The 22,753-nt window shown below is 37.3% G+C and overlaps 8 non-coding genes across 8 annotated transcripts; all 8 read left to right on the forward strand.

The window, feature by feature from the left end:
• The first annotated feature begins 9,028 nt into the window (after nt 1-9,028).
• On the forward strand, nt 9,029-9,100 carry TRNAC-GCA (transfer RNA cysteine (anticodon GCA)). Its single transcript has one exon. It is a non-coding gene; the product is annotated as a tRNA-Cys (tRNA).
• A 2,094-nt stretch (nt 9,101-11,194) lies between these two features.
• On the forward strand, nt 11,195-11,266 carry TRNAC-GCA (transfer RNA cysteine (anticodon GCA)). The gene has a single exon. It is a non-coding gene; the product is annotated as a tRNA-Cys (tRNA).
• Nucleotides 11,267-12,278: 1,012 nt separating this feature from the next.
• TRNAC-GCA (transfer RNA cysteine (anticodon GCA)) lies at nt 12,279-12,350 on the forward strand. The gene has a single exon. It is a non-coding gene; the product is annotated as a tRNA-Cys (tRNA).
• A 2,094-nt stretch (nt 12,351-14,444) lies between these two features.
• TRNAC-GCA (transfer RNA cysteine (anticodon GCA)) lies at nt 14,445-14,516 on the forward strand. Its single transcript has one exon. It is a non-coding gene; the product is annotated as a tRNA-Cys (tRNA).
• A 1,011-nt stretch (nt 14,517-15,527) lies between these two features.
• On the forward strand, nt 15,528-15,599 carry TRNAC-GCA (transfer RNA cysteine (anticodon GCA)). Its single transcript has one exon. It is a non-coding gene; the product is annotated as a tRNA-Cys (tRNA).
• A 1,011-nt stretch (nt 15,600-16,610) lies between these two features.
• Nucleotides 16,611-16,682, forward strand: TRNAC-GCA (transfer RNA cysteine (anticodon GCA)). Its single transcript has one exon. It is a non-coding gene; the product is annotated as a tRNA-Cys (tRNA).
• A 1,010-nt stretch (nt 16,683-17,692) lies between these two features.
• TRNAC-GCA (transfer RNA cysteine (anticodon GCA)) lies at nt 17,693-17,764 on the forward strand. Its single transcript has one exon. It is a non-coding gene; the product is annotated as a tRNA-Cys (tRNA).
• Nucleotides 17,765-20,939: 3,175 nt separating this feature from the next.
• Nucleotides 20,940-21,011, forward strand: TRNAC-GCA (transfer RNA cysteine (anticodon GCA)). The gene has a single exon. It is a non-coding gene; the product is annotated as a tRNA-Cys (tRNA).
• Nucleotides 21,012-22,753: the final 1,742 nt, after the last annotated feature.

Below are 22,753 nucleotides of genomic sequence, written 5' to 3' on the forward strand. Positions count from 1 at the left end.
TAGAAATGTTTTTCCACCATAATTTGGCCTAAATCAATCATACTTCATCACCATCTCCGTGATTGTGGTAACCAATCCTCAAATGATAAGGTGTCCCGTAAAAACCTCTTCCCCTTTAAGAATGTTTCAAAACAATCATTGTATGTAGAGGCATTGGTCCTATGTACCACTGCCTATTCAAATAAAATAACAATGAAACAAATAAATCTGTTTTTTAAATGATCCAGATTTCCTTTAATAAATAATATTAAGGACTACTTCTCCTGTTCCACAGTTTCAAGGTTGTACTTTCTGGCACAACTTAGTATGATCCTCACACTCTTTCATGATGTACTCATATTTTGTCATTCTGATTTTACTGAAAGGCTGGGGTTATAGCTCAGTGGTAGAGCATTGGACTGCAGATCAAGAGGTCCCTGGTTCAAATCCGGGTGTCCCCTCACCCTATTTTGATTCTGTTATTTGTAATTGGGACTTTTCATCAATTCCATTTGGAGCATCTTTAACAGAGTCAGTGTTCCCTTGGATATTGCACTTTAATAGCATTTCAGTGTTTCCTGCTCAAAACCTGTGAGTAAATGCTGTTTTTAACACTCGGCTTGTTATTCCCTTTGGGAAATTTCTGAAACATCATTGATCAATTTTGGAATTCGGCTCTTCCTTTCATAGCACTAAACAAAGGGAATGGACTATGAAACCAATTGACAACTTTGTTATACTGTTTGGTGCTTTCTTGTATTGCACTGAAGAAATGGCGTATAAAACTTGGCAGCGAAGCAGTCAATCTATTTCTCATTTCACCTGTCTTCAGTCTTACATATATTCCACCTCTTCTCTGTGCATGCAAAGTATGTGTTTGTTTGAAGCACTTCATTTTTGTGCAACGTAGGAACTATTTAATTTCTCCTTAAAAGCTCTGCCTACGTGCAAGATGTACGAACTATCATTGCAGTTGCAAGAAGGCTGGTCTGAAGAATCAGGCCATTTGCAAACGCAAAATGGCTTTTTCTGATGTATTAAATGGAAGGTATTCGAAAGGGGTGTTTGGGTGTACCTTCCAAATACCGAATTGTAGTGGTACGTAGAAATGTTTTTCCACCATAATTTGGCCCAAAACAATCATACTTCATCACCATCTCAGTGATTGTGGTAACCAATCCTCAAATGATAAGGTGTCCCGTAAAAACATCTTCCCCTTTAAGAATGTTTCAAAACAATCATTGTATGTAGAGGCATTGGTCCTATGTACCACTGCCTATTCAAATAAAATCACAATGAAAAAAATATCTGGTTTTTAAATGATCCAGTTTTCCTTTCATAAATAATATTAAGGACTACTTCTCCTGTTCCATAGTTTCAAGGTTGTACTTTCTGGCACAACTTAGTATGATCCTCACACTCTTTCATGATGTACTGATATTTTGTCATTCTGATTTTACTGAAAAGATGGGGATATAGCTCAGTGGTAGAGCATTTGACTGCAGATCAAGAGGTCCCTGGTTCAAATCTGCGTGTCCCCTCACCCTATTTTGATTCTGTTGTTTGTAATTGGGTCTTTTCATCAATTCCATTTGAATCATCTTTGACAGAGTCAGTGTTCCCTTGGATATTGCACTTTAATAGCATTTCAATGTTTCCTGCTTAAAACCTGTGAGGAAATGCAGTTTTTAACACTCTGCTTGGTATTCCCTTTGGTAAATTTCTGAAACATCATTGATCAATTTTGGAATTCGGCTCTTCCTTTCACAGCACTAAACAAAGGGAATGGACTATGAAACCAATTGACAACTTTGTTATACTGTTTGGTGCTTTCTTGTATTGCACTGAAGAAATGGCGTATAAAACTTGGCAGCGAAGCAGTCAATCTATTTCTCATTTCACCTGTGTCTTCAGTCTTACATATATTCCACCTCTTCTCTGTGCATGCAAAGTATGTGTTTGTTTGAAGCACTTCATTTTTGTGCAACGTAGGAACTATTTAATTTCTATTTAAAAGCTCTGCCTACGTGCAAGATGTACGAACTATCATTGCAGTTGCAAGAAGGCTGGTCTGAAGAATCAGGCCATTTGCAAACGCAAAATGGCTTTTTCTGATGTATTAAATGGAAGGTATTCAAAAGGGGTGTTTGGGTGTACCTTCCAAATACTGAATTGTAGTGGTACGTCGAAATGTTTTTCCACCATAATTTGGCCCAAAACAATCATACTTCATCACCATCTCCGTGATTGTGGTAACCAATCCTCAAATGAAAAGGTGTCCCATAAAAACCTCTTCCCCTTTAAGAATGTTTCAAAACAATCATTGTATGTAGAGGCATTGGTTCTATGTACCACTGCCTATTCAAATAAAATAACAATGAAACAAATAAATCTGTTTTTTAAATGATCCAGTTTCCCTTTAATAAATAATATTAAGGACTACTTCTCCTGTTCCACAGTTTCAAGGTTGTACTTTCTGGCACAACTTAGTATGATCCTCACACTCTTTCATGATGTACTGATATTTTGTCATTCTGATTTTACTGAAAAGCTGGGGATATATCTCAGTGGTAGAGCATTTGACTGCAGATCAAGAGGTCCCTGGTTCAAATCCGGGTGTCCCCTCACCCTATTTTGATTCTGTTGTTTGTAATTGGGACTTTTCATCAATTCCATTTGGATCATCTTTAACAGAGTCAGTGTTCCCTTGGATATTGCACTTTAATAGCATTTCAGTGTTTCCTGCTCAAAACCTGTGAGTAAATGCAGTTTTTAACACTCGGCTTGTTATTCCCTTTGGGAAATTTCTGAAACATCATTGATCAATTTTGGAATTCGGCTCTTCCTTTCATAGCACTAAACAAAAGGAATGGACTATGAAACCAATTGACAACTTTGTTATACTGTTTGGTGCTTTCTTGTATTGCACTGAAGAAATGGCATATAAAACTTGGCAGCGAAGCAGTCAATCTATTTCTCATTTCACCTCTGTCATCAGTCTTACATATATTCCACCTCTTCTCTGTGCATGCAAAGTATGTGTTTGTTTGAAGCACTTCATTTTTGTGCAACGTTGGAACTATTTAATTTCTCCTTAAAAGCTCTGCCTACGTGCAAGATTTACGAACTATCATTGCAGTTGCAAGAAGGCTGGTCTGAAGAATCAGGCCATTTGCAAACGCAAAATGGCTTTTTCTGATGTATTAAATGGAAGGTATTCGAAAGGGGTGTTTGGGTGTACCTTCCAAATACCGAATTGTAGTGGTACGTAGAAATGTTTTTCCACCATAATTTGGCCCAAAACAATCATACTTCATCACCATCTCAGTGATTGTGGTAACCAATCCTCAAATGATAAGGTGTCCCGTAAAAACCTCTTCCCCTTTAAGAATGTTTCAAAACAATCCTTGTATGTAGAGGCATTGGTCCTATGTACCACTGCCTATTCAAATAAAAAAACAATGAAACAAATAAATCTGTTTTTAAATGATCCAGTTTTCCTTTAATAAATAATATTAAGGACTACTTCTCCTGTTCCACAGTTTCAAGGTTGTACTTTCTGGCACAACTTAGTATGATCCTCACACTCTTTCATGATGTACTGATATTTTGTCATTCTGATTTGACTGCAAAGCTGGGGATATATCTCAGTGGTAGAGCATTTGACTGCAGATCAAGAGGTCCCTGGTTCAAATCCGGGTGTCCCCTCACCCTATTTTGATTCTGTTGTTTGTAATTGGGACTTTTCATCAATTCCATTTGGATCATCTTTGACAGAGTCAGTGTTCCCTAGGATATTGCACTTTAATAGCATTTCAGTGTTTCCTGCTCAAAACCTGTGAGTAAATGCAGTTTTTAACACTCTGCTTGTTATTCCCTTTGGGAAATTTCTGAAACATCATTGATCAATTTTGTAATTTGGCTCTTCGTTTCACAGCACTAAACAAAGGGAATGGACTATGAAAGCAATTGACAACTTTGTTATACTGTTTGGTGCTTTCTTGTATTGCACTGACGAAATGGCGTATAAAACTTGGCAGCGAAGCAGTCAATCTATTTCTCATTTCACCTGTGTCTCCAGTCTTACATATATTCCACCTCTTCTCTGTGCATGCAAAGTATGTGTTTGTTTGAAGCACTTCATTTTTGTGCAACGTAGGAACTATTTAATTTCTCCTTAAAAGCTCTGCCTACGTGCAAGATGTACGAACTATCATTGCAGTTGCAAGAAGGCTGTTCTGAAGAATCAGGCCATTTGCAAACGCAAAATGGCTTTTTCTGATGTATTAAATGGAAGGTATTCGAAAGGGGTTTTGGGTGTACCTTCCAAATACCGAATTGTAGTGGTACGTCGAAATGTTTTTCCACCATAATTTGGCCCAAAACAATCATACTTCATCACCATCTCCGTGATTGTGGTAACCAATCCTCAAATGATAAGGTGTCCCGTAAAAACCTCTTCCCCTTTAAGAATGTTTCAAAACAATCATTGTATGTAGAGGCATTGGTCCTATGTACCACTGCCTATTCAAATAAAATAACAATGAAACAAATAAATCTGTTTTTTAAATGATCCAGATTTCCTTTAATAAATAATATTAAGGACTACTTCTCCTGTTCCACAGTTTCAAGGTTGTACTTTCTGGCACAACTTAGTATGATCCTCACACTCTTTCATGATGCACTCATATTTTGTCATTCTGATTTTACTGAAAAGCTGGGGTTATAGCTCAGTGGTAGAGCATTGGACTGCAGATCAAGAGGTCCCTGGTTCAAATCCGGGTGTCCCCTCACCCTATTTTGATTCTGTTGTTTGTAATTGGGACTTTTCATCAATTCCATTTGGAGCATCTTTAACAGAGTCAGTGTTCCCTTGGATATTGCACTTTAATAGCATTTCAGTGTTTCCTGCTCAAAACCTGTGAGTAAATGCAGTTTTTAACACTCGGCTTGTTATTCCCTTTGGGAAATTTCTGAAACATCATTGATCAATTTTGGAATTCGGCTCTTCCTTTCATAGCACTAAACAAAGGGAATGGACTATGAAACCAATTGACAACTTTGTTATACTGTTTGGTGCTTTCTTGTATTGCACTGAAGAAATGGCGTATAAAACTTGGCAGCGAAGCAGTCAATCTATTTCTCATTTCACCTGTCTTCAGTCTTACATATATTCCACCTCTTCTCTGTGCATGCAAAGTATGTGTTTGTTTGAAGCACTTCATTTTTGTGCAACGTAGGAACTATTTAATTTCTCCTTAAAAGCTCTGCCTACGTGCAAGATGTACGTACTATCATTGCAGTTGCAAGAAGGCTGTTCTGAAGAATCAGGCCATTTGCAAACGCAAAATGGCTTTTTCTGATGTATTAAATGGAAGGTATTCGAAAGGGGTTTGGGGTGTACCTTCCAAATACCGAATTGTAGTGGTACGTAGAAATGTTTTTCCACCATAATTTGGCCTAAATCAATCATACTTCATCACCATCTCCGTGATTGTGGTAACCAATCCTCAAATGATAAGGTGTCCCGTAAAAACCTCTTCCCCTTTAAGAATGTTTCAAAACAATCATTGTATGTAGAGGCATTGGTCCTATGTACCACTGCCTATTCAAATAAAATAACAATGAAACAAATAAATCTGTTTTTTAAATGATCCAGATTTCCTTTAATAAATAATATTAAGGACTACTTCTCCTGTTCCACAGTTTCAAGGTTGTACTTTCTGGCACAACTTAGTATGATCCTCACACTCTTTCATGATGTACTCATATTTTGTCATTCTGATTTTACTGAAAGGCTGGGGTTATAGCTCAGTGGTAGAGCATTGGACTGCAGATCAAGAGGTCCCTGGTTCAAATCCGGGTGTCCCCTCACCCTATTTTGATTCTGTTATTTGTAATTGGGACTTTTCATCAATTCCATTTGGAGCATCTTTAACAGAGTCAGTGTTCCCTTGGATATTGCACTTTAATAGCATTTCAGTGTTTCCTGCTCAAAACCTGTGAGTAAATGCTGTTTTTAACACTCGGCTTGTTATTCCCTTTGGGAAATTTCTGAAACATCATTGATCAATTTTGGAATTCGGCTCTTCCTTTCATAGCACTAAACAAAGGGAATGGACTATGAAACCAATTGACAACTTTGTTATACTGTTTGGTGCTTTCTTGTATTGCACTGAAGAAATGGCGTATAAAACTTGGCAGCGAAGCAGTCAATCTATTTCTCATTTCACCTGTCTTCAGTCTTACATATATTCCACCTCTTCTCTGTGCATGCAAAGTATGTGTTTGTTTGAAGCACTTCATTTTTGTGCAACGTAGGAACTATTTAATTTCTCCTTAAAAGCTCTGCCTACGTGCAAGATGTACGAACTATCATTGCAGTTGCAAGAAGGCTGGTCTGAAGAATCAGGCCATTTGCAAACGCAAAATGGCTTTTTCTGATGTATTAAATGGAAGGTATTCGAAAGGGGTGTTTGGGTGTACCTTCCAAATACCGAATTGTAGTGGTACGTCGAAATGTTTTTCCACCATAATTTGGCCCAAAACAATCATACTTCATCACCATCTCCGTGATTGTGGTAACCAATCCTCAAATGATAAGGTGTCCCGTAAAAACCTCTTCCCCTTTAAGAATGTTTCAAAACAATCATTGTATGTAGAGGCATTGGTTCTATGTACCACTGCCTATTCAAATAAAATAACAATGAAACAAATAAATCTGTTTTTTAAATGATCCAGTTTTCCTTTAATAAATAATATTAAGGACTACTTCTCCTGTTCTACAGTTTCAAGGTTGTACTTTCTGGCACAACTTAGTATGATCCTCACACTCTTTCATGATGTACTCATATTTTGTCATTCCGATTTTCCTGAAATGCTGGGTATGTAGCTCAGTGGTAGAGCATTTGACTGCAGATCAAGAGGTCCCTGGTTCAAATCTGGGTGTCCCCTCACACTATTTTGATTCTGTTGTTTGTAATTGGGACTTTTCATCAATTCCATTTGGATCATCTTTAACAGAGTCAGTGTTCCCTTGGATATTGCACTTTAATAGCATTTCAGTGTTTCCTGCTCAAAACCTGTGAGTAAATGCAGTTTTTAACACTCGGCTTGTTATTCCCTTTGGGAAATTTCTGAAACATCATTGATCAATTTTGGAATTCGGCTCTTCCTTTCATAGCACTAAACAAAGGGAATGGACTATGAAACCAATTGACAACTTTGTTATACTGTTTGGTGCTTTCTTGTATTGCACTGAAGAAATGGCATATAAAACTTGGCAGCGAAGCAGTCAATCTATTTCTCATTTCACCTCTGTCTTCAGTCTTACATATATTCCACCTCTTCTCTGTGCATGCAAAGTATGTGTTTGTTTGAAGCACTTCATTTTTGTGCAACGTAGGAACTATTTAATTTCTCCTTAAAAGCTCTGCCTACGTGCAAGATGTACGAACTATCATTGCAGTTGCAAGAAGGCTGGTCTGAAGAATCAGGCCATTTGCAAACGCAAAATGGCTTTTTCTGATGTATTAAATGGAAGGTATTCGAAAGGGGTGTTTGGGTGTACCTTCCAAATACCGAATTGTAGTGGTACAAAGAAATGTTTTTCCACCATAATTTGGCCCAAAACAATCATACTTCATCACCATCTCAGTGATTGTGGTAACCAATCCTCAAATGATAAGGTGACCCGTAAAAACCTCTTCCCCTTTCAGAATGTTTCAAAACAATCATTGTATGTAGAGGCATTGGTTCTATGTACCACTGCCTATTCAAATAAAATAACAATGAAACAAATATCTGTTTTTAAATGATCCAGTTTTCCTTTAATAAATAATATTAAGGACTATTTCTCCTGTTCCACAGTTTCAAGGTTGTACTTTCCGGAACAACTTAGTATGATCCACTCACTCTTTCATGATGTACTGATATTTTGTCATTCTGATTTTACTGTAAAGCTGGGGATATAGCTCAGTGGTAGCGCTATATTGACTGCAGCTCAAGAGGTCCCTGGTTCAAATCCTGGTGTCCCCTCACCCTATTTTGATTCTGTTGTTTGTAATTGGGACTTTTCATCAATTCCATTTGGATCATCTTTGACAGAGTCAGTGTTCCCTTGGATATTGCACTTTAATAGCATTTCAGTGTTTCCTGCTCAAAGCCTGTGAGTAAATGCAGTTTTTAACACTCGGCTTGGTATTCCCTTTGGTAAATTTCTGAAACATCATTGATCAATTTTGGAATTCGGCTCTTCCTTTCACAGCACTAAACAAAGGGAATGGACTATGAAAAAAATTGACAACTTTGTTATACTGTTTGGTGCTTTCTTGTATTGCACTGAAGAAATGGCGTATAAAACTTGGCAGCGAAGCAGTCAATCTATTTCTCATTTCACCTGTGTCTTCAGTCTTACATATATTCCACCTCTTCTCTGTGCATGCAAAGTATGTGTTTGTTTGAAGCACTTCATTTTTGTGCAACGTAGGAACTATTTAATTTCTCCTTAAAACCTCTGCCTACGTGCAAGATGTACGAACTATCATTGCAGTTGCAAAAAGGCTGGTCTGAAGAATCAGGCCATTTGCAAACGCAAAATGGCTTTTTCTGATGTATTAAATGGAAGGTATTCAAAAGGGGTGTTTGGGTGTACCTTCCAAATACTGAATTGTAGTGGTACGTTGAAATGTTTTTCCACCATAATTTGGCCCAAAACAATCATACTTCATCACCATCTCCGTGATTGTGGTAACCAATCCTCAAATGAAAAGGTGTCCCATAAAAACCTCTTCCCCTTTAAGAATGTTTCAAAACAATCATTGTATGTAGAGGCATTGGTTCTATGTACCACTGCCTATTCAAATAAAATAACAATGAAACAAATAAATCTGTTTTTTAAATGATCCAGTTTTCCTTTAATAAATAATATTAAGGACTACTTCTCCTGTTCCACAGTTTCAAGGTTGTACTTTCTGGCACAACTTAGTATGATCCTCACACTCTTTCATGATGTACTCATATTTTGTCATTCTGATTTTCCTGAAAAGCTGGGGATGTAGCTCAGTGGTAGAGCATTTGACTGCAGATCAAGAGGTCCCTGGTTCAAATCCGGGTGTCCCCTCACCCTATTTTGATTCTGTTGTTTGTAATTGGGACTTTTCATCAATTCCATTTGGATCATCTTTAACAGAGTCAGTGTTCCCTTGGATATTGCACTTTAATAGCATTTCAGTGTTTCCTGCTCAAAACCTGTGAGTAAATGCAGTTTTTAACACTCGGCTTGTTATTCCCTTTGGGAAATTTCTGAAACATCATTGATCAATTTTGGAATTCGGCTCTTCCTTTCATAGCACTAAACAAAGGGAATGGACTATGAAACCAATTGACAACTTTGTTATACTGTTTGGTGCTTTCTTGTATTGCACTGAAGAAATGGCATATAAAACTTGGAAGCGAAGCAGTCAATCTATTTCTCATTTCACCTCTGTCATCAGTCTTACATATATTCCACCTCTTCTCTGTGCATGCAAAGTATGTGTTTGTTTGAAGCACTTCATTTTTGTGCAACGTAGGAACTATTTAATTTCTCCTTAAAAGCTCTGCCTACGTGCAAGATTTACGAACTATCATTGCAGTTGCAAGAAGGCTGGTCTGAAGAATCAGGCCATTTGCAAACGCAAAATGGCTTTTTCTGATGTATTAAATGGAAGGTATTCGAAAGGGGTGTTTGGGTGTACCTTCCAAATACCGAATTGTAGTGGTACGTAGAAATGTTTTTCCACCATAATTTGGCCCAAAACAATCATACTTCATCACCATCTCAGTGATTGTGGTAACCAATCCTCAAATGATAAGGTGTCCCGTAAAAACCTCTTCCCCTTTAAGAATGTTTCAAAACAATCCTTGTATGTAGAGGCATTGGTCCTATGTACCACTGCCTATTCAAATAAAAAAACAATGAAACAAATAAATCTGTTTTTAAATGATCCAGTTTTCCTTTAATAAATAATATTAAGGACTACTTCTCCTGTTCCACAGTTTCAAGGTTGTACTTTCTGGCACAACTTAGTATGATCCTCACACTCTTTCATGATGTACTGATATTTTGTCATTCTGATTTTACTGAAAAGCTGGGGATATATCTCATTGGTAGAGCATTTGACTGCAGATCAAGAGTTCCCTGGTTCAAATCCGGGTGTCCCCTCACCCTATTTTGATTCTGTTGTTTGTAATTGGGACTTTTCATAAATTCCATTTGGATCATCTTTGACAGAGTCAGTGTTCCCTAGGATATTGCACTTTAATAGCATTTCAGTGTTTCCTGCTCAAAACCTGTGAGTAAATGCAGTTTTTAGCACTCGGCTTGTTATTCCCTTTGGGAAATTTCTGAAACATCATTGATCAATTTTGGAATTCGGCTCTTCCTTTCATAGCACTAAACAAAGGGAATGGACTATGAAACCAATTGACAACTTTGTTATACTGTTTGGTGCTTTCTTGTATTGCACTGAAGAAATGGCATATAAAACTTGGCAGCGAAGCAGTCAATCTATTTCTCATTTCACCTCTGTCTTCAGTCTTACATATATTCCACCTCTTCTCTGTGCATGCAAAGTATGTGTTTGTTTGAAGCACTTCATTTTTGTGCAACGTAGGAACTATTTAATTTCTCCTTAAAAGCTCTGCCTACGTGCAAGATGTACGAACTATCATTGCAGTTGCAAGAAGGCTGCTCTGAAGAATCAGGCCATTTGCAAACGCAAAATGGCTTTTTCTGATGTATTAAATGGAAGGTATTCGAAAGGGGTGTTTTGGTGTACCTTCCAAATACCGATTTGTCGTGGTAATTAGAAATGTTTTTCCACCATAATTTGGCCCAAAACAATCATACTTCATCACCATCTCAGTGATTGTGGTAACCAATCCTCAAATGATAAGGTGTCCCGTAAAAACCTCTTCCCCTTTAAGAATGTTTCAAAACAATCCTTGTATGTAGAGGCATTGGTCCTATATACCACTGCCTATTCAAATAAAATAACAATGAAACAAATAAATCTGTTTTTAAATGATCCAGTTTTCCTTTAATAAATAATATTAAGGACTACTTCTCCTGTTCCACAGTTTCAAGGTTGTACTTTCTGGCACAACTTAGTATGATCCTCACACTCTTTCATGATGTACTGTTATTTTGTCATTCTGATTTGACTTAAAAGCTGGGGATATAGCTCAGTGGTAGAGCATTTGACTGCAGATCAAGAGGTCCCTGGTTCAAATCCGGGTGTCCCCTCACCCTATATTGATTCTGTTGTTTGTAATTGGGACTTTTCATCAATTCCATTTGGATCATCTTTGACAGAGTCAGTGTTCCCTAGGATATTGCACTTTAATAGCATTTCAGTGTTTCCTGCTCAAAACCTGTGAGTAAATGCAGTTTTTAACACTCTGCTTGTTATTACCTTTGGGAAATTTCTGAAACATCATTGATCAATTTTGTAATTTGGCTCTTCCTTTCACAGCACTAAACAAAGGGTATGGACTATGAAAGCAATTGACAACTTTGTTATACTGTTTGGTGCTTTCTTGTATTGCACTGACGAAATGGCGTATAAAACTTGGCAGCGAAGCAGTCAATCTATTTCTCATTTCACCTGTGTCTCCAGTCTTACATATATTCCACCTCTTCTCTGTGCATGCAAAGTATGTGTTTGTTTGAAGCACTTCATTTTTGTGCAACGTAGGAACTATTTAATTTCTCCTTAAAACCTCTGCCTACGTGCAAGATGTACGAACTATCATTGCAGTTGCAAAAAGGCTGGTCTGAAGAATCAGGCCATTTGCAAACGCAAAATGGCTTTTTCTGATGTATTAAATGGAAGGTATTCAAAAGGGGTGTTTGGGTGTACCTTCCAAATACTGAATTGTAGTGGTACGTTGAAATGTTTTTCCACCATAATTTGGCCCAAAACAATCATACTTCATCACCATCTCCGTGATTGTGGTAACCAATCCTCAAATGAAAAGGTGTCCCATAAAAACCTCTTCCCCTTTAAGAATGTTTCAAAACAATCATTGTATGTAGAGGCATTGGTTCTATGTACCACTGCCTATTCAAATAAAATAACAATGAAACAAATAAATCTGTTTTTTAAATGATCCAGTTTTCCTTTAATAAATAATATTAAGGACTACTTCTCCTGTTCCACAGTTTCAAGGTTGTACTTTCTGGCACAACTTAGTATGATCCTCACACTCTTTCATGATGTACTCATATTTTGTCATTCTGATTTTCCTGAAAAGCTGGGGATGTAGCTCAGTGGTAGAGCATTTGACTGCAGATCAAGAGGTCCCTGGTTCAAATCCGGGTGTCCCCTCACCCTATTTTGATTCTGTTGTTTGTAATTGGGACTTTTCATCAATTCCATTTGGATCATCTTTAACAGAGTCAGTGTTCCCTTGGATATTGCACTTTAATAGCATTTCAGTGTTTCCTGCTCAAAACCTGTGAGTAAATGCAGTTTTTAACACTCGGCTTGTTATTCCCTTTGGGAAATTTCTGAAACATCATTGATCAATTTTGGAATTCGGCTCTTCCTTTCATAGCACTAAACAAAGGGAATGGACTATGAAACCAATTGACAACTTTGTTATACTGTTTGGTGCTTTCTTGTATTGCACTGAAGAAATGGCATATAAAACTTGGAAGCGAAGCAGTCAATCTATTTCTCATTTCACCTCTGTCATCAGTCTTACATATATTCCACCTCTTCTCTGTGCATGCAAAGTATGTGTTTGTTTGAAGCACTTCATTTTTGTGCAACGTAGGAACTATTTAATTTCTCCTTAAAAGCTCTGCCTACGTGCAAGATTTACGAACTATCATTGCAGTTGCAAGAAGGCTGGTCTGAAGAATCAGGCCATTTGCAAACGCAAAATGGCTTTTTCTGATGTATTAAATGGAAGGTATTCGAAAGGGGTGTTTGGGTGTACCTTCCAAATACCGAATTGTAGTGGTACGTAGAAATGTTTTTCCACCATAATTTGGCCCAAAACAATCATACTTCATCACCATCTCAGTGATTGTGGTAACCAATCCTCAAATGATAAGGTGTCCCGTAAAAACCTCTTCCCCTTTAAGAATGTTTCAAAACAATCCTTGTATGTAGAGGCATTGGTCCTATGTACCACTGCCTATTCAAATAAAAAAACAATGAAACAAATAAATCTGTTTTTAAATGATCCAGTTTTCCTTTAATAAATAATATTAAGGACTACTTCTCCTGTTCCACAGTTTCAAGGTTGTACTTTCTGGCACAACTTAGTATGATCCTCACACTCTTTCATGATGTACTGATATTTTGTCATTCTGATTTTACTGAAAAGCTGGGGATATATCTCATTGGTAGAGCATTTGACTGCAGATCAAGAGTTCCCTGGTTCAAATCCGGGTGTCCCCTCACCCTATTTTGATTCTGTTGTTTGTAATTGGGACTTTTCATAAATTCCATTTGGATCATCTTTGACAGAGTCAGTGTTCCCTAGGATATTGCACTTTAATAGCATTTCAGTGTTTCCTGCTCAAAACCTGTGAGTAAATGCAGTTTTTAGCACTCGGCTTGTTATTCCCTTTGGGAAATTTCTGAAACATCATTGATCAATTTTGGAATTCGGCTCTTCCTTTCATAGCACTAAACAAAGGGAATGGACTATGAAACCAATTGACAACTTTGTTATACTGTTTGGTGCTTTCTTGTATTGCACTGAAGAAATGGCATATAAAACTTGGCAGCGAAGCAGTCAATCTATTTCTCATTTCACCTCTGTCTTCAGTCTTACATATATTCCACCTCTTCTCTGTGCATGCAAAGTATGTGTTTGTTTGAAGCACTTCATTTTTGTGCAACGTAGGAACTATTTAATTTCTCCTTAAAAGCTCTGCCTACGTGCAAGATGTACGAACTATCATTGCAGTTGCAAGAAGGCTGCTCTGAAGAATCAGGCCATTTGCAAACGCAAAATGGCTTTTTCTGATGTATTAAATGGAAGGTATTCGAAAGGGGTGTTTTGGTGTACCTTCCAAATACCGATTTGTCGTGGTAATTAGAAATGTTTTTCCACCATAATTTGGCCCAAAACAATCATACTTCATCACCATCTCAGTGATTGTGGTAACCAATCCTCAAATGATAAGGTGTCCCGTAAAAACCTCTTCCCCTTTAAGAATGTTTCAAAACAATCCTTGTATGTAGAGGCATTGGTCCTATATACCACTGCCTATTCAAATAAAATAACAATGAAACAAATAAATCTGTTTTTAAATGATCCAGTTTTCCTTTAATAAATAATATTAAGGACTACTTCTCCTGTTCCACAGTTTCAAGGTTGTACTTTCTGGCACAACTTAGTATGATCCTCACACTCTTTCATGATGTACTGTTATTTTGTCATTCTGATTTGACTTAAAAGCTGGGGATATAGCTCAGTGGTAGAGCATTTGACTGCAGATCAAGAGGTCCCTGGTTCAAATCCGGGTGTCCCCTCACCCTATATTGATTCTGTTGTTTGTAATTGGGACTTTTCATCAATTCCATTTGGATCATCTTTGACAGAGTCAGTGTTCCCTAGGATATTGCACTTTAATAGCATTTCAGTGTTTCCTGCTCAAAACCTGTGAGTAAATGCAGTTTTTAACACTCTGCTTGTTATTACCTTTGGGAAATTTCTGAAACATCATTGATCAATTTTGTAATTTGGCTCTTCCTTTCACAGCACTAAACAAAGGGTATGGACTATGAAAGCAATTGACAACTTTGTTATACTGTTTGGTGCTTTCTTGTATTGCACTGACGAAATGGCGTATAAAACTTGGCAGCGAAGCAGTCAATCTATTTCTCATTTCACCTGTGTCTCCAGTCTTACATATATTCCACCTCTTCTCTGTGCATGCAAAGTATGTGTTTGTTTGAAGCACTTCATTTTTGTGCAACGTAGGAACTATTTAATTTCTCCTTTAAAGCTCTGCCTACGTGCAAGATGTACGAACTATCATTGCAGTTGCAAGAAGGCTGGTCTGAAGAATCAGGCCATTTGCAAACGCAAAATGGCTTTTTCTGTTGTATTAAATGGTAGGTATTCGAAAGGGGTTTTGGGTGTACCTTCCAAATACCGAATTGTAGTGATACTTAGAAATGTTTTTCCACCATAATTTGGCCTAAATCAATCATACTTCATCACCATCTCTGTGATTGTGGTAACCAATCCTCAAATGATAAGGTGTCCCGTAAAAACCTCTTCCCCTTTAAGAATGTTTCAAAACAATCATTGTATGTAGAGGCATTGGTCCTATGTACCACTGCCTATTCAAATAAAATAACAATGAAACAAATAAATCTGTTTTTTAAATGATCCAGTTTTCCTTTAATAAATAATATTAAGGACTACTTCTCCTGTTCCACAGTTTCAAGGTTGTACTTTCTGGCACAACTTAGTATGATCCTCACACTCTTTCATGATGTACTGATATTTTGTCATTCTGATTTTACTGAAAAGCTGGGGATATAGCTCAGTGGTAGAGCATTTGACTGCAGATCAAGAGTTCCCTGGTTCAAATCCGGGTGTCCCCTCACCCTATTTTGATTCTGTTGTTTGTAATTGGGACTTTTCATAAATTCCATTTGGATCATCTTCGACAGAGTCAGTGTTCCCTAGGATATTGCACTTTAATAGCATTTCAGTGTTTCCTGCTCAAAACCTGTGAGTAAATGCAGTTTTTAGCACTCGGCTTGTTATTCCCTTTGGGAAATTTCTGAAACATCATTGATCAATTTTGGAATTCGGCTCTTCCTTTCATAGCACTAAACAAAGGGAATGGACTATGAAACCAATTGACAACTTTGTTATACTGTTTGGTGCTTTCTTGTATTGCACTGAAGAAATGGCGTATAAAACTTGGCAGCGAAGCAGTCAATCTATTTCTCATTTCACCTGTCTTCAGTCTTACATATATTCCACCTCTTCTCTGTGCATGCAAAGTATGTGTTTGTTTGAAGCACTTCATTTTTGTGCAACGTAGGAACTATTTAATTTCTCCTTAAAAGCTCTGCCTACGTGCAAGATGTACGAACTATCATTGCAGTTGCAAGAAGGCTGGTCTGAAGAATCAGGCCATTTGCAAACGCAAAATGGCTTTTTCTGATGTATTAAATGGAAGGTATTCAAAAGGGGTGTTTGGGTGTACCTTCCAAATACCGAATTGTAGTGGTACGTAGAAATGTTTTTCCACCATAATTTGGCTCAAAACAATCATACTTCATCACCATCTCCGTGATTGTGGTAACCAATCCTCAAATGAAAAGGTGTCCCGTAAAAACCTCTTCCCCTTTAAGAATGTTTAAAAACAATCATTGTATGTAGAGGCATTGGTTCTATGTACCACTGCCTATTCAAATAAAATAACAATGAAAGAAAATAAATCTGTTTTTTAAATGATCCAGTTTTCCTTTAATAAATAGTATTAAGGACTACTTCTCCTGTTCCATAGTTTCAAGGTTGTACTTTCTGGCACAACTTAGTATGATCCTCACACTCTTTCATGATGTACTGATATTTTGTCATTCTGATTTTTCTCAAAAGCTGGGGATATAGCTCAGTGGTAGAGCATTTGACTGCAGATCAAGAGGTCCCTGGTTCAAATCTGGGTGTCCCCTCACCCTATTTTGATTCTGTTGTTTGTAATTGGGTCTTTTCATCAATTCCATTTGAATCATCTTTGACAGAGTCAGTGTTCCCTTGGATATTGCACTTTAATAGCATTTCAATGTTTCCTGCTTAAAACCTGTGAGGAAATGCAGTTTTTAACACTCTGCTTGGTATTCCGTTTGGTAAATTTCTGAAACATCATTGATCAATTTTGGAATTCGGCTCTTCCTTTCATAGCACTAAACAAAGGGAATGGACTATGAAACCAATTGACAACTTTGTTATACTGTTTGGTGCTTTCTTGTATTGCAATGAAGAAATGGCGTATAAAACTTGGCAGCGAAGCAGTCAATCTATTTCTCATTTCACCTCTGTCTTCAGTCTTACATATATTCCACCTCTTCTCTGTGCATGCAAAGTATATGTTTGTTTGAAGCACTTCATTTTTGTGCAACGTAGGAACCATTTAATTTCTCCTTAAAAGCTCTGCCTACTTGCAAGATGTACGAACTATCATTGCAGTTGCAAGAAGGCTGGTCTGAAGAATCTGGCCATTTGGAAACGCAAAATGGCTTTTTCTGATGTATTAAATGGAAGGTATTCGAAAGGGTTGTTTGGATGTACCTTCCAAATACCGAATTGTAGTGGTACGTAGAAATGTTTTTCCACCATAATTTGGCCCAAAACAATCATACTTCATCACCATCTCAGTGATTGTGGTAACCAATCCTCAAATGATAAGGTGTCCCGTAAAAACCTCTTCCCCTTTAAGAATGTTTCAAAACAATCATTGTATGTAGAGGCATTGGTCCTATGTACCACTGCCTATTCAAATAAAATCACAATGAAACAAGTATCTGGTTTTTAAATGATCCAGTTTTCCTTTAATAAATAATATTAAGGACTACTTCTCCTGTTCCATAGTTTCAAGGTTGTACTTTCTCGCACAACTTAGTATGATCCTCACACTCTTTCATGATGTACTGATATTTTGTCATTCTGATTTTACTTAAAAGATGGGGATATAGCTCAGTGGTAGAGCATTTGACTGCAGATCAAGAGGTCCCTGGTTCAAATCTGGGTGTCCCCTCACCCTATTTTGATTCTGTTGTTTGTAATTGGGTCTTTTCATCAATTCCATTTGAATCATCTTTGACAGAGTCAGTGTTCCCTTGGATATTGCACTTTAATAGCATTTCAATGTTTCCTGCTTAAAACCTGTGAGGAAATGCAGTTTTTAACACTATGCTTGGTATTCCCTTTGGTAAATTTCTGAAACATCATTGATCAATTTTGGAATTCGGCTCTTCCTTTCACAGCACTAAACAAAGGGAATGGACTATGAAACCAATTGACAACTTTGTTATACTGTTTGGTGCTTTCTTGTATTGCACTGAAGAAATGGCGTATAAAACTTGGCAGCGAAGCAGTCAATCTATTTCTCATTTCACCTGTGTCTTCAGTCTTACATATATTCCACCTCTTCTCTGTGCATGCAAAGTATGTGTTTGTTTGAAGCACTTCATTTTTGTGCAACGTAGGAACTATTTAATTTCTCCTTAAAAGCTCTGCCTACGTGCAAGATGTACGAACTATCATTGCAGTTGCAAGAAGGCTGGTCTGAAGAATCAGGCCATTTGCAAACGCAAAATGGCTTTTTCTGATGTATTAAATGGAAGGTATTCGAAAGGGGTGTTTGGGTGTACCTTCCAAATACCGAATTGTAGTGGTACGTAGAAATGTTTTTCCACCATAATTTGGCCCAAAACAATCATACTTCATCACCATCTAAGTGATTGTGGTAACCAATCCTCAAATGATAAGGTGACCCGTAAAAACCTCTTCCCCTTTCAGAATGTTTCAAAACAATCATTGTATGTAGAGGCATTGGTTCTATGTACCACTGCCTATTCAAATAAAATAACAATGAAACAAATATCTGTTTTTAAATGATCCAGTTTTCCTTTAATAAATAATATTAAGGACTATTTCTCCTGTTCCACAGTTTCAAGGTTGTACTTTCCGGAACAACTTAGTATGATCCACTCACTCTTTCATGATGTACTGATATTTTGTCATTCTGATTTTACTGAAAAGCTGGTGATATAGCTCAGTGGTAGAGCATTTGACTGCAGATCAAGAGTTCCCTGGTTCAAATCCGGGTGTCCCCTCACCCTATTTTGATTCTGTTGTTTGTAATTTAGACTTTTCATAAATTCCATTTGGATCATCTTCGACAGAGTCAGTGTTCCCTAGGATATTGCACTTTAATAGCATTTCAGTGTTTCCTGCTCAAAACCTGTGAGTAAATGCAGTTTTTAGCACTCGGCTTGTTATTCCCTTTGGGAAATTTCTGAAACATCATTGATCAATTTTGGAATTTGGCTCTTCCTTTCATAGCACTAAACAAAGGGAATGGACTATCAAACCAATTGACAACTTTGTTATACTGTTTGGTGCTTTCTTGTATTGCACTGAAGAAATGGCGTATAAAACTTGGCAGCGAAGCAGTCAATCTATTTCTCATTTCACCTGTCTTCAGTCTTACATATATTCCACCTCTTCTCTGTGCATGCAAAGTATGTGTTTGTTTGAAGCACTTCATTTTTGTGCAACGTAGGAACTATTTAATTTCTCCTTAAAAGCTCTGCCTACGTGCAAGATGTACGAACTATCATTGCAGTTGCAAGAAGGCTGGTCTGAAGAATCAGGCCATTTGCAAACGCAAAATGGCTTTTTCTGATGTATTAAATGGAAGGTATTCGAAAGGGGTGTTTGGGTGTACCTTCCAAATACCGAATTGTAGTGGTACGTCGAAATGTTTTTCCACCATAATTTGGCCCAAAACAATCATACTTCATCACCATCTCCGTGATTGTGGTAACCAATCCTCAAATGATAAGGTGTCCCGTAAAAACCTCTTCCCCTTTAAGAATGTTTCAAAACAATCATTGTATGTAGAGGCATTGGTTCTATGTACCACTGCCTATTCAAATAAAATAACAATGAAACAAATAAATCTGTTTTTTAAATGATCCAGTTTTCCTTTAATAAATAATATTAAGGACTACTTCTCCTGTTCTACAGTTTCAAGGTTGTACTTTCTGGCACAACTTAGTATGATCCTCACACTCTTTCATGATGTACTCATATTTTGTCATTCCGATTTTCCTGAAATGCTGGGTATGTAGCTCAGTGGTAGAGCATTTGACTGCAGATCAAGAGGTCCCTGGTTCAAATCCGGGTGTCCCCTCACACTATTTTGATTCTGTTGTTTGCAATTGGGACTTTTCATCAATTCCATTTGGATCATCTTTAACAGAGTCAGTGTGCCCTTGGATATTGCACTTTAATAGCATTTCAGTGTTTCCTGCTCAAAACCTGTGAGTAAATGCAGTTTTTAACACTCGGCTTGTTATTCCCTTTGGGAAATTTCTGAAACATCATTGATCAATTTTGGAATTCGGCTCTTCCTTTCATAGCACTAAACAAAGGGAATGGACTATGAAACCAATTGACAACTTTGTTATACTGTTTGGTGCTTTCTTGTATTGCACTGAAGAAATGGCATATAAAACTTGGCAGCGAAGCAGTCAATCTATTTCTCATTTCACCTCTGTCTTCAGTCTTACATATATTCCACCTCTTCTCTGTGCATGCAAAGTATGTGTTTGTTTGAAGCACTTCATTTTTGTGCAACGTAGGAACTATTTAATTTCTCCCTAAAAGCTCTGCCTACGTGCAAGATGTACGAACTATCATTGCAGTTGCAAGAAGGCTGCTCTGAAGAATCAGGCCATTTGCAAACGCAAAATGGCTTTTTCTGATGTATTAAATGGAAGGTATTCGAAAGGGGTGTTTGGGTGTACCTTCCAAATACCGAATTGTAGTGGTACGTCGAAATGTTTTTCCACCATAATTTGGCCCAAAACAATCATACTTCATCACCATCTCCGTGATTGTGGTAACCAATCCTCAAATGATAAGGTGTCCCGTAAAAACCTCTTCCCCTTTAAGAATGTTTCAAAACAATCATTGTATGTAGAGGCATTGGTTCTATGTACCACTGCCTATTCAAATAAAATAACAATGAAACAAATAAATCTGTTTTTTAAATGATCCAGTTTTACTTTAATAAATAATATTAAGGACTACTTCTCCTGGTCCACAGTTTCAAGGTTGTACTTTCTGGCACAACTTAGTATGATCCTCACACTCTTTCATGATGTACTCATATTTTGTCATTCTGAATTTATTGAAAAGCTGGGGATATAGCTCAGTGGTAGAGCATTTGACTGCAGATCAAGAGGTCCCTGGTTCAAATCCGGGTGTCCCCTTACCCTATTTTGATTCTGTTGTTTGTAATTGGGACTTTTCATCAATTCCATTTGGATCATCTTTAACAGAGTCAGTGTTCCCTTGGACATTGCAGTTTAATAGCATTTCAGTGTTTCCTGCTCAAAACCTGTGAGTAAATGCAGTTTTTAACACTCGGCTTGGTATTCCCTTTAGGAAATTTCTGAAACATCATTGATCAATTTTGGAATTCGGCTCTTCCTTTCATAGCACTAAACAATGGGAATGGACTATGAAACCAATTGACAACTTTGTTATACTGTTTGGTGCTTTCTTGTATTGCACTGAAGAAATGGCGTATAAAACTTGGCAGCGAAGCAGTCAATCTATTTCTCATTTCACCTCTGTCTTCAGTCTTACATATATTCCACCTCTTCTCTGTGCATGCAAAGTATATGTTTGTTTGAAGCACTTCATTTTTGTGCAACGTAGGAACCATTTAATTTCTCCTTAAAAGCTCTGCCTACTAGCAAGATGTACGAACTATCATTGCAGTTGCAAGAAGGCTGGTCTGAAGAATCTGGCCATTTGGAAACGCAAAATGGCTTTTTCTGATGTATTAAATGGAAGGTATTCGAAAGGGTTGTTTGGATGTACCTTCCAAATACCGAATTGTAGTGGTACGTAGAAATGTTTTTCCACCATAATTTGGCCCAAAACAATCATACTTCATCACCATCTCAGTGATTGTGGTAACCAATCCTCAAATGATAAGGTGTCCCGTAAAAACATCTTCCCCTTTAAGAATGTTTCAAAACAATCATTGTATGTAGAGGCATTGGTCCTATGTATCACTGCCTATTCAAATAAAATCACAATGAAAAAAATATCTGGTTTTTAAATGATCCAGTTTTCCTTTCATAAATAATATTAAGGACTACTTCTCCTGTTCCATAGTTTCAAGGTTGTACTTTCTGGCACAACTTAGTATGATCCTCACACTCTTTCATGATGTACTGATATTTTGTCATTCTGATTTTACTGAAAAGATGGGGATATAGCTCAGTGGTAGAGCATTTGACTGCAGATCAAGAGGTCCCTGGTTCAAATCTGCGTGTCCCCTCACCCTATTTTGATTCTGTTGTTTGTAATTGGGTCTTTTCATCAATTCCATTTGAATCATCTTTGACAGAGTCAGTGTTCCCTTGGATATTGCACTTTAATAGCATTTCAATGTTTCCTGCTTAAAACCTGTGAGGAAATGCAGTTTTTAACACTCTGCTTGGTATTCCCTTTGGTAAATTTCTGAAACATCATTGATCAATTTTGGAATTCGGCTCTTCCTTTCACAGCACTAAACAAAGGGAATGGACTATGAAACCAATTGACAACTTTGTTATACTGTTTGGTGCTTTCTTGTATTGCACTGAAGAAATGGCGTATAAAACTTGGCAGCGAAGCAGTCAATCTATTTCTCATTTCACCTGTGTCTTCAGTCTTACATATATTCCACCTCTTCTCTGTGCATGCAAAGTATGTGTTTGTTTGAAGCACTTCATTTTTGTGCAACGTAGGAACTATTTAATTTCTATTTAAAAGCTCTGCCTACGTGCAAGATGTACGAACTATCATTGCAGTTGCAAGAAGGCTGGTCTGAAGAATCAGGCCATTTGCAAACGCAAAATGGCTTTTTCTGATGTATTAAATGGAAGGTATTCAAAAGGGGTGTTTGGGTGTACCTTCCAAATACTGAATTGTAGTGGTACGTCGAAATGTTTTTCCA

This window comes from Lissotriton helveticus, chromosome 1_2, assembly GCF_964261635.1.
Source record: "Lissotriton helveticus chromosome 1_2, aLisHel1.1, whole genome shotgun sequence".
NCBI lineage: Eukaryota > Metazoa > Chordata > Amphibia > Caudata > Salamandridae > Lissotriton > Lissotriton helveticus.